Source organism: Argiope bruennichi, chromosome 8 (genome assembly GCF_947563725.1).
Source record: "Argiope bruennichi chromosome 8, qqArgBrue1.1, whole genome shotgun sequence".
NCBI lineage: Eukaryota > Metazoa > Arthropoda > Arachnida > Araneae > Araneidae > Argiope > Argiope bruennichi.
Window position 1 is genome coordinate 11,158,476 of NC_079158.1, and position 11,966 is coordinate 11,170,441.

Consider the following 11,966-nt stretch of genomic DNA (forward strand, 5'->3'; position numbering starts at 1 on the left):
TTCTTTCTTTCTTATAACTGTACTTTTTTTGTATATAATTCGTTGCTATTTTGCCTTTTGTTTTTTTTTTATCAATGTTTTATATATTTTGCAATAAATGATAATAAATTTTATTCTAAATGGAAAAGTAATATTGATTTCATCAGAAAAATAATTACAGGAATTAAATTCATTTAAAGGGTGGTAAGATATAAGAAAATCTATATCCTCTTTTATTTACTAACATTTGAACATTCTCATATTTCTGAATACGTTTTCTTCAAAATCGCTATAATCTTTTCTCATAAAAGGAAATGTATGTGTATGTATGTATATTACATTTGTTAAGTAAACAATATCTTTATAAAAAAATAAAAAAATAATAATAATAAAAATAAACGTGTAAAATCGGTTTTTTTTTCCTTGTTAACGATTAATATAATTTAATAGCTTTATTTTATATTTCTGGTTCTGATTTTGCTAATATTTATCAAGTTACGAGCTATGCAAGTACTGTTAATTATATTAGTGGTTTGGGAGCTATTTTAGAGATCTTAAATAAAGCTTTCAGAGAAATTTTCACGCATCGTTATCATTAGATTAAAATTTCAACAGCAACATGACAACAAAGTAATGTTTTTTTTTTTTTTTTTAAATCTATATTAGTATTTCTGTACCAATATATTTTACTATTGATCTTTCCTCCTATTCATGTATCTACATTGCTTATATTTGGATAATGAGAAAATAATTGTTTAATGGAACAAGGAAATGTCCTTAATGTAATAAGTTATTGGATGCATAAGGATCAATGTTAGTGAAATTAATTAATATTAGATAAGAATATTATCCGTAATGCTCATAAACAATGCTGAATGAGAAAATTTTTGCATTAGTTGAACTTTAAATACTTTCGTTTTTCAAGTTCCCATTTTAGTTGAGATTATTGAAAATTAGAAAGATGCCTAGCACAAAATGTGGAACAGTATAAGTTTTTAAACTAGTAGTAAATGTTGAATGTCTATCGAATTTGAAGTTCAATATACACTTATGAGTAAGCGATCAAAAGCAAGCTAAGTTAATTTTATCAATCATAAATCTGGATTATAAAAATTATCTTAAACTAAGCTGATCACTGCCTTCATAAAAACTTTTTCTTATATGACAATGAAATAATGTTTTTTAATGTGTATTGGCATTTGTGTTGCAATATATTTTACAACTATTTTTCTTCCAATTCATGGTTATATATAAGTAATCATAATTTCTATTTTGAACGAAGCAACATTTCTACCAAGTTTTTCAATTGAATCTCATTAAACATTTTTTAAAATTTTGGTTACTTACAAATAAAAAAATGGCTGATAAGCCTTCAGGAACAGTTTTGACTTATTCTGGATGTTAGAGAAATGTTTGCGGTCACTTTACTCTTTCCTTTGTTAAATACAGGTGACCATATTATACATATTGTGAAATATTAAGAAAAGAATTCTGTAGAAATTAGATTTAATTTTTTTTAAAAAAAATTGTAACCCTTTTTTTATTTTCATATTATTTTTTTATATATATATAAGTAAAAATTATTACAAAGCCAAGATGAATTTTCAGATTGAAACATTTCAGAATTCTGATACGAAATCCTGGCTAAGCGGATAAATGGTGATATTGGCAAAATCCAATAAATAAATAAAACAAAAGAAAAGAAAAAATCGTTCAATTAATGGTTTAAAAAATTTCGAAAACCAGGAGAAACTTAATCTAATATATGCATTTTACAATTTATTTTTTTCTTCCAATTTATGCATATTATTATATTAAGTTGGTTATATTCCACATTTAGAAAAGCTAATTAATAGAATTTATCCTAACATTATTTTCAAAATAACTATATTTATTTTGTTCCGACCTGTCACTGTGCTGCCCTCTTGCGGCAAAGGGAAAAACACTTCAGTGTATCGTGTAGCGTTAGCGTGTGTGTGTGCGGTAGCAAGGCTGCGCCTGCTAACCAATGATGGCCAGAATAAAGGAAAAAAAGAGTCCAAAATTATTCTTGTGTTGTGATTTTTTAATAATGTGAGAGCTATCGACATAAATTTAGTGCATGTGTATTCATATGGTCCGTCTCGGAGGAGTTGAAATAGCGATCAGCGATGGATTACGTTTTTTTTTGTGTGTGTGAAAATATGCGAAGTGGATTAGCGTAGGCTTAGGAAACGAAAGTTGTAGCTTGAGTGGTGTTTTCTGTTTCTGTTCTCTGTGTTTTCGCGTATTCTCTCGTCCCAATTCTCAAGGATAATTATTGTGGGTAAGTGTTCAATTACTTAAATTTTCATTATGTCTTTGTCTAGTTTGAAGAAAGACGAATTAAAGAGTTTGTGTACGGAATTAAATATTGAATTTGCATCTTCCGCTAAAGTTGTAGATTTGATAAGTATAATTGAGAATAGTGACATTTATAAGCAAAAAATTGAGGTTGTGAAAAATTTAATTAAAGAGATTTCAGACGAAAGAAGTAAAAATTCGGATCAAGCCGAAAACGAAAGGCGTTCATTAGAACAAAAATTGGAGATTGAAAGGCTTTCGCTTTTGCGTTTAGAGAAAGAAATAGAGCTTTTAAAGCTCAAATCCTCATCGTGTGAGCTTAGCGATAATGAACAGAGTTTTAGTTTAGAGAATTTAATTAAGGGTATCAAAGTTTTGACGATTCCTGTTCCCAAAAATGCTGAATGTTTTAATCTCTTTTTCAATTCGCTCGAAAAAGCTTTCAAAACAAAAGCAGTTAGTGATAAATTTAAAGCGGAAATTCTATTAAATCTATTAGGGGATAGAATTGGCAATTTAATGGTTTGTCTTAAAACAATTTCAACCAACTTATCAAGAATGTCTAAAACAATTTAAAAGTGCAGTAAAATTGCCAACAGAAAATTATGTGCAATTTGCTTCAAGAGTTAGATCTGTTTTTGAGTATTACATTCAACTTCGTAACGTGAATGATTTTTCTAAATTGTGTGAGTTAATGGTTTCTGATCAGATTTTTAGCACTCTTCCTCAAGATTTAAAAAGTCATATCAGTATTAAACAGGAAGAATCTGTTTTTAATGTGCAGGAATTAAGTAGAGAATGTGATTTATTTGTGGCTTCTAAAACCAAAACCAAAACTGAGTGCGGTTCGTTTTCCCGCGCATTCGTTACGAATAGAAATGAACAAAGGAATTTCGGTAAAGGAAATTTTGAGAATCGTAATAGAAATGTTTCTAAAGTGTTCTTATCGAATACTAATTCTAAATGCGTTATGTGCCAGAACAACCACTCAATATTTAAATGTCAGGAATTTCAAAAACATTCTGTTAGTGATAGAGTTGCATTCGTGAAATCCCAAAACTTATGTTTTAAATGCCTCTCACCAATATGCAATGTGAAAAAGTGTTCTGCAAGAAATTGCTTTTGCAATAAACCTCATAATAGGTTACTTCATTATCCCAGAGAGTTTGATCGTTTCAGTGGGAGTGGTAAAACCGAAACTAGTACCATAGTTAATAAAGGGGAAAGTTCAGCTTTAAACCCGGAAGTTAATTCCTTTTATCCAACTTCTTGCGCAACTAATGAAAATGTGCAATCGATATTTTCAACTACGAGTACGGTTGAAAATAAACAAATGAGAACTGTATTGTTAAGCACGGCTAAATTTTATATTCGAGATAAATTTGGGAATCTGCAATGTGTTAGAGGGTTGCTGGATGTAGGAAGTCAGTCCGATATTATGACTTCGGAGTGTGCAAACAGATTAGGGTTAAAACAAGAAAAAATAAATGTAACAATTTCATGTTTAAATAATTCCTCAATGACTGTTACCAAATTTATTAAAGTTGAAATTTCAAATGCTGATAAGAGCTTTAAACAATACCATGAAAACATTCTGGGAACTAGAAACTGTTGAGTTAGAGACCCCTAAATCCCATGAGGCAAAAATCGCAGAGGAACATTTTGTTAAAACTCATTATAGAGAGCCTAGTGGAAAATATGTAGTCACAATCCCACTTAAAGAGGAACCTAGTTGTTTAGGCGAGTCTAAAAGTATAGCATTAAAAAGATTAAATTCACTTTGGAGTAAACTATCTCGTGATAAAACTTATTTTAAATTGTATGAAGAATTTATTAATGAGTATGAAAAGTTGGGACATATGAGAGACGTGACGCATGAGACAGAACCAGAAACAGTGTATTACATGCCCCATGATGGAGTATATAGACAAGAGAAAATGACCACTAAGCTTCGTGTAGTATTTAACGCCTCTAGTGAAACCACGAATGGAATTTCATTCAATAGCTTGCAAATTAATGGGGGAATTGTGCAGGAGGACTTAATTTCAATTATGTTGCGATTCCGCAAACATCCATATGCATTTATTGCGGACATTGAAAAAATGTATAGGATGATTTACATTCATCCCAGTCAGCGAAACCTACAAAGAATACTTTGGAAGGACAGTGAGTTTGGTTCAGTGAAAAAGTTTGAACTGTCGACAATTACTTACGGTACTACTAGTGCCCCATTTTTAGCTACTCGAACGCTAATTCAAATTGCAAGGGATGAGGGACACAATTTTCCCCTTGCAGCACCCGTTGTTGAGAAAGATTTTTATGTGGATGATGTGCTATCTTGTGCTAAGACTTTACCCGTATGCATAGATATGCAACAGCAGCTCACTTCCATGTTAAAACGAGCTGGCATGAACTTGCATAAATGGCGAGGCAATCATCCTCAATTGTCTACCACTTCTGGATGCAACTACGACTTTGCAGACTGTGATAACAAAACTTTAGGTGTCACGTGGGACCATACTAATGACTGTTTTTGTTTTAAGGTGTCCATAACTTCAACGGATGTTCATACTAAACGAACAGTTCTATCCACAATAGCCAAGTTGTTTGACCCTCTGGGCCTACTTGGTCCTGTGATTTCACTAGCGAAAATCTTTCTACAAAAATTGTGGCTTCTGAATCTTCAATGGGATGATCAGCTTCCTCCTGAAAATCATAGTGAATGGGAGAAGTTTTCAAACGAGTTACAGTGCATTAACAACATCAAGGTGAGCAGATGTATTCTTCCATTTTCCGACGTCGAAGCTATAGAGCTTCATGGTTTCAGCGACGCTTCTGAAGCTGCCTTTGGAGCTGTTGTGTACTGCAAATCCCAAACACCTGCTGGTGAGGTTGTTGTCAAGATGGTGGCCAGTAAATCCAGAGTGGCTCCACTGAAGAAGCTCACAATCCCGAGATTGGAGCTCTGTGCTGCTGGTGAAATTGATGCAGCGTATCCAGTCGGCTCTTCGATTGAAAGTGTCCAATACATATTACTGGAGCGATAGTATGATTGTGCTGTCATGGATTAAAAAAGAGACGTCCCAGTTAAAAACCGTGTAGCCACACTTCAAGACCTTTCGTGTCAGGAGCAGTGGAGACATGTTTCGTCAAGAGATAATCCAGCTGATCTTATCAGTCGTGGTGTAAATCCGTCCAAAATGCTCGAGAGTAACTTGTGGTGGGAAGGCCCTGCCTTTCTAAAAGACAGTGAGTATCCGTGCAGAGAAATCTCTGACTCTGTGATAAAGGACGATGTAGACTGTGAACTCAAAAAAGTTGACTGTGAAAGTGTTTTAGTTACTACATTGAACAATTCATGTGTTACTGATATTCTTAATTGTAGTAATAGTTATACTAAAATATTGCATGTAATAAGTTATGTTTTCAGATTTCTCCACAACTTGAGGAGTCCAACTGAAAGGAGACTGGGTCCCTTGAAAACAGCTGAAACCTTCATAATAAAGGAAATCCAGAGTAGGGAATTTTCAGAAGAGTTAAGGTGTTTAAATAAAAATAAACCTGTTCTTGACAAAAGTAAGATCAAATGTTTAAACCCCTTTTTAGATGAGGTTGGTGTAGTAAGAATCAATGGCAGAATAAGACATAGTAATGTAAATTTTAACTGTAAGTTCCCAATTATTTTGCCTAAAGGTCATAAATTAACTAAGCTTATTATTGAATTCTTTCATAAAAGATATTTTCATTTAGGCCCTACTGCTTTACTACATTATGTCAGACAAAGTTTCTGGCCAGTTCAAGGTAAGGCAACGTGTAAGAAAGTAGTGCATGATTGTATTAAGTGTTTCAGAGTTAAACCCATAGGAGTTGAACAATTGAGGGGCGATTTACCGAAAGAGAGAGTGACTCTCTCTTTCGGTAAATCGGCTCTGGAGTAGATTTTTGTGGCCCATTTCTTGTGAAATATAAACATCAAAGAAAGGGCACTTATCATAATGTGTATGTCTGTTTATTTGTATGCTTAGTTACTAAGGCAGTGCACCTCGAGATGGTCACTGATTTAACATCAGATGCCTTCATAGCGTGTTTAAAGAGATTTGTGGCTCGAAGAGGTTTATGTTCGAAATTATTTTCAGATAACGGCACAAACTTCATAGGAGCAAATAAGGAACTTTCTAAGTTATACAATTAAGTTGTAAAACCCGACGATAGTCTTGCTAGTTATTTGTCAACAGAGGGAATTGATTGGAACTTCATTCCACCCTTCATTCACCTAACTTTGGTGGCCTTTGGGAAAGTGGAGTTAAAGCATTTAAATATCATTTCAAACGCATTTTAGGTAATTCCAAATTGAGCTATGAAGAATTCCTAACAGTTATTACGCAAATAGAAAGAATTCTAAATTCTAGACCACTTGCACCTCTGTCGTCCGATTCCGATGTGTATGACGTGTTAACCCCTGCTCATTTCTTAATTGGCAGATCCTTAAATACTGTTGTAGAGCCAAATTTAATCGAAGTTAAAGACAATCAATTATCCAATTGGAAAAAACTGACAAAATTAATTCAAATGTTTTGGAGAAAATGGCATATACAGTATCTTAATAATTTGCAACAGAGGTCCAAGTGGAAGGTAGAAAAAGATAATGTAAAAATCAATGAGTTAGTGCTTCTTAAAGATGAAAACCTACCCCCTCAAAATTGGGCATTAGGTAAAATAATTGAATGTTATCTGGGTGAAGATAAAAGGGTCAGATTTGTAAAAGTTAAAACTCAATCTGGAGTTTATAAAAGAGCCATTTCAAAAATTTGTATTTTACCTATTGATGTGTAATCTTATATTAGTGTTCTTTATTGTGTGATTAATGTTATTACCTTGTAATGTGTAGTGTTTAAAATCTGAATTTGTGTGTTTTTATTCAGCATTGTGCATTGAATTGTGATATTCCATAGTTTTTCCTTGTGTGTGTGTGTGTGTGTGTGTGTGTGTTGACAACATTATGTCAAGGCGGGCGGTATGTTCCGACCTGTCACTGTGCTGCCCTCTTGCGGCAAAGGGAAAAACACTTCAGTGTAGCGTTAGCGAGTGTGTGTGCAGTAGCAAGGCAGCGCCTGCTAAGCATCGACATAAATTTAGTGCATGTGTATTCATATTTTTTCTTTTTAATATGGTACAAATGAGTCATTTAATTAAAATTTAGGATATTCTCTTTTTTGCGAAAATCAGGCAGAAATTAGGAACATCCCAGCTACACAGAAACACCAGGTCATATCAAATACGTCTCATGAGTTGAAAAATTCACCTTAATTTTATTCGTTTCCTTCCTCCTCATTTAAGCTTATTTAATATTTTTTTAATAAATAATTTACTTATAAAATTTTAAAGAAAATTTAGGGACATTTTATTAGAATTCTCTGTAAGTACTAAAACTATTGAGAGAAAGGATTGAAACCATTCTTTGGGGATGAGTAAGGTGACCATTCGTACTGATTTTACCAGTACAGTACTAGTTTTCAGGGCATAAGTCCTGGTTAGTTATTAAACAAACCAGTACCCGAAAAGTACTGGTTTTAGATTAGAAAACATTAAAACAAAAAAGTAATAAAATAAAAATAATAAAATTAGAACTGGCAACCCTGATAATTCCATGTGATATCGTCAGGTGTCGCATGAGCAGAACCGCCACGACGTCATACAAGCCAGTGGTGGTCTGATGTACTAACTACTGTGATGTACCTACCTTATTATTATCATGGCAGCAAAACGAAGAAAGTGCGTATTTAATGATGATTTAAAATTAAAATATACATTTATTAAAGAAAGTAATAATATTGATCCTAGTGAAGTATATTGTGAAAAATGTAGAAGTACGTTTTCTATTGCAAATAGTGGAAAAAGCGACACTGAAAACCACATAAAAACAGTTAAACACAAACGAGCAGTGTCAGCAGCAATTGCAAGTTCGAGTATGACATCATATTTTAAGAAAAAAGAATTTGAAACTGCCGAGAAGAAAATAGCTGCAGCTGAAGGTTTGTGGGCATATCATACAGTTATGCATAATCAATCTTTTCGATCAATGGACTGTACCTGTAAACTTATTAAGGCCTATTTCGATGCTAAATTCACATGCTCTAACACCAAATGCAAAGCTATAATCACCGATGTACTTGTCCCTTATGCAAATCAAATATTGGATGAAGATTTGAGAAACGTAAGTTTTATATCAGTGTATTCAGACGCCTCAAATCATAAAGAAATTAAACTTATTCCTTTACTTGTCAGATATTTTTCATACAAGAATGGAATACAGGTAAAAATTATTGAAGTAAAGGATTTGCCAGGATAAACGTCTGACATAGTTACCGAATATATTGTAGAGGTCTTAAAAAAACATAATTTAGAAAGCAAGATATTAGGGTTTTGTACCGACAACACCAACACTAACTTTGGAGGCATGCGAAGAGCCGGGAAAAATAATATTTTTACCAAGCTAAAAGCTACTTTGGACGAACGGCAGCTTGTGGGAATTAGTTGCTCAGCGCATCTTTTAAACAATTCTATACAAACCGCGGTGGACTGCTTTCCAATTGATATACAAACTTTAATTATCAAGATTTACTTTTACTTATACATTTATACTGTGCGCGTCAGTGAATTAAAAGAATTTTGTAATTTCGTAGACATAGAATATTAAAAACTTTTGGATTACAGTGCTACGCGGTGGTTAGCGTTACGACCAGCTATTGAGCGCGTGTTGGAAATATTTCCTGCATTAAAATCGTATTTTGCGTCTAATGAAAAAATTCCGACAATTATTAAAAATTATTTTGAGAATCCTGAAACCGAATCTTGGCTTTTCTTTCTCCATAATGTGTCGTCAATGTTTCATAACACGGTTTTAAAGATAGAAGGACAAGATATTTCTATGTTGGAAACAAATATCATTTATAAGGACCTTAAAGCCAAAATTGCTGACAGGATAGCAAGTGTGTTTCTGTCCCTGCAAGTTCGACAAAATTTAAAAAAGCTAGAAGAAGACGGCTTAGTTAAATCGAGTATTTTCAAAGAAAAAGTGGTGGAATTTTACAGTACATGTTTGCAGTATCTGGAAGAATGGGAAGGCCATTTTAGAGAATCGAGAAGTTTAATTGGATTACATTAAACATGAAACCTGCGCATCAAATGGTTCAAGTATGCAGTGACTATTTAATTCAACATTATCCGGAAATAAATTTAATTGAGCTCTTAGATGAAATCTGTTTCATTCAGAGCTACACCACAGATGAGAAACTTGGGCATTGGAAACAAAATTGTGTTTCGGTATCAGATAGGTGGATTGAAATTTTTAAACCTTTAAAGAAAATGATGTGTCCAAATTGGTATTGCCTCCGTATGCCAGGAACTAATGCACCGACCGAACGGGTTTTTTCTTTATTAAACAACATCTGGACTAGCGAGAAAAACCAATTGAAAGTGGAAAATTTGAAATCCTTGTTGATTGTCAAAAATAATTAAAATGCAACCTGTATGGAATTCTATGAAAATATACAGGGAAACAAAAATTTGTTAAAAGCAATTCACTCCTCACAAAAATATAAAAAAACAAACTAAATTAAATAACTCCTTATGTTTTATTATGTTATTATATTAGGTATGGCTTATCATGTTATGTTTGTTATGTTTTATTTTTATATTGTAAAATCATATTTTAGTTTTCACATTTCTTGTGTTTAAATAAACGCAACATTTTTTGATATCTAAAAGTTTTTTTATTTACTTAGGTATACAGGTTGGCCGTTGGGTGAATTTTTGATAAAAATTTATAAAATTTGGGCGTGGCTGGTCAAAATTCATGTTGTCCTGGTTTCAGGTTAAAAAAAAAATGGTCACCTTAGGGATGAGATCGTGGTCTTACATTTTCATAGGCATATAGATCTTGCCCGATCATCCTGGATTGAAAAATTAATGAACGCAATTATTGTTAAAAATGAAGTCGCGTCAAACGAAATACTATAAATATTAAATTATTCAATTACTTCTTCTAAATTTCAGGATTCTCTAATATTAATTAACAGAATTATGAAGAGCAATTAAATGTCCCAAAATCGAAGTACTTCAATAATTAATCAGTGCTGAGTTCTGTGTTCCAAGAGTCCTTCTAACATTCACACTGCCCTCGGTACGATTTTCTGTGCAAGCAGAGAAAATCTAAAATATCCAACTCGAAGAGTATCTTTTCCAAACAAGTTTGGGTGGGTCATGAACCCCACTAAACCCCTCTCGTGATGTACAAAGACAGTGTCGGTTTTCGAAAAAGAGTAAGGGAAAGTTTTATTGGGGCCAGTTCGGTGGGTCGGTTGACCTTCTGAATGTCACACTCTTCACACAGCAACATCTCCTGGGGACTAGGAATTCTTTTTTTTTTGTTGGGTGTTATTCGGCTTGTCAATCAAACCTTTTAAGCCTCTTCCGTCATTAGTTTGGTCACCGCCTTATCCCCCCATCGATAGGTGGCGCTTTCGTCGACATCGGGTTTCTTTCTCTGTATATGGCAGTTGACAGGAGGCCAACAATTGCGCGCAATAGAAGGTCACGCCTACTTCAGGAAAATCACGTGACTGCAACGGGACAATGGCATATGGTTGTCGCGAAAGGAACAACCATTTGTCATTGTTCCATAGACGTTGTCTCAACTGTTCACACGGGGACAATATAGGGACAACAATTGCGCGCAATTGTTGGCTACGTGTAAATTCACCTTTATACCAAGCCACGGATATTGGACAGTCAAGACGCTGCCAAAACCATTAAATTGTGACTTCAAATTTACAAAAAATTTCTTTTGAATAACACCAATTTCAGTGATATGCGGTTTCGAATGATTAAAATGATACTGTAATTCGGAGAATAACGGGTCTGTTCACTTTTCATCCATTCATAAATTGTCCCCCTTCTCCTTCTAGCACTAAAAACGGAAATTGACTGTTATCATAATATTGTATTATACCATTGTGCTCCTCAGTGATTTCTGTTTTAATAAATACAGGTCTTTTCATTGAAAATCAATTTTCATATCAGCATTTATTATATAATTTTTATTCCCAACTTCATTGCTATATGCCTGTTTCACTCTTTTTTTTTTTTTTCTTTTTTTTTTCTATTTCTTTAAAATATCAATTTTGAATTATAAAATTCTGTAAAAGCATAAAAGTGTTTCTTCCAACTCCTCTTTATATCCTATTTAACTTCTCTCCCTCTCTCTCTCTCTCTCTCTCTCTGTGTGTATATATATATATATATATATATATATATATATATATATGTAACAAATTATTCGAATCCTGTCGGCTCTTTAATATGTAACATTATTTGTTGTGAAGCAGAATGCAGTTTGAAGACAGTGAAGAGACTTTTTACATTTTTAAATTCTTTTTAATCCATCGGGAAAGCATAATTATTTACAAGTAAAGACGCGGATAAAGACAAAAGCGGAAGTGGGGAAGAAGCGCGAAATGAATTATTCCTCGCCTTATATAACCTTAGATTTTGATAGGGAAAATATTTCTTCATAGTGCTGATATATTAATAAGATTCTGATAGGGATTTTTGACGCATGTCAATCACATGTAAGGGAAACGCAGGGATCTTTTAAGAAAGAATGT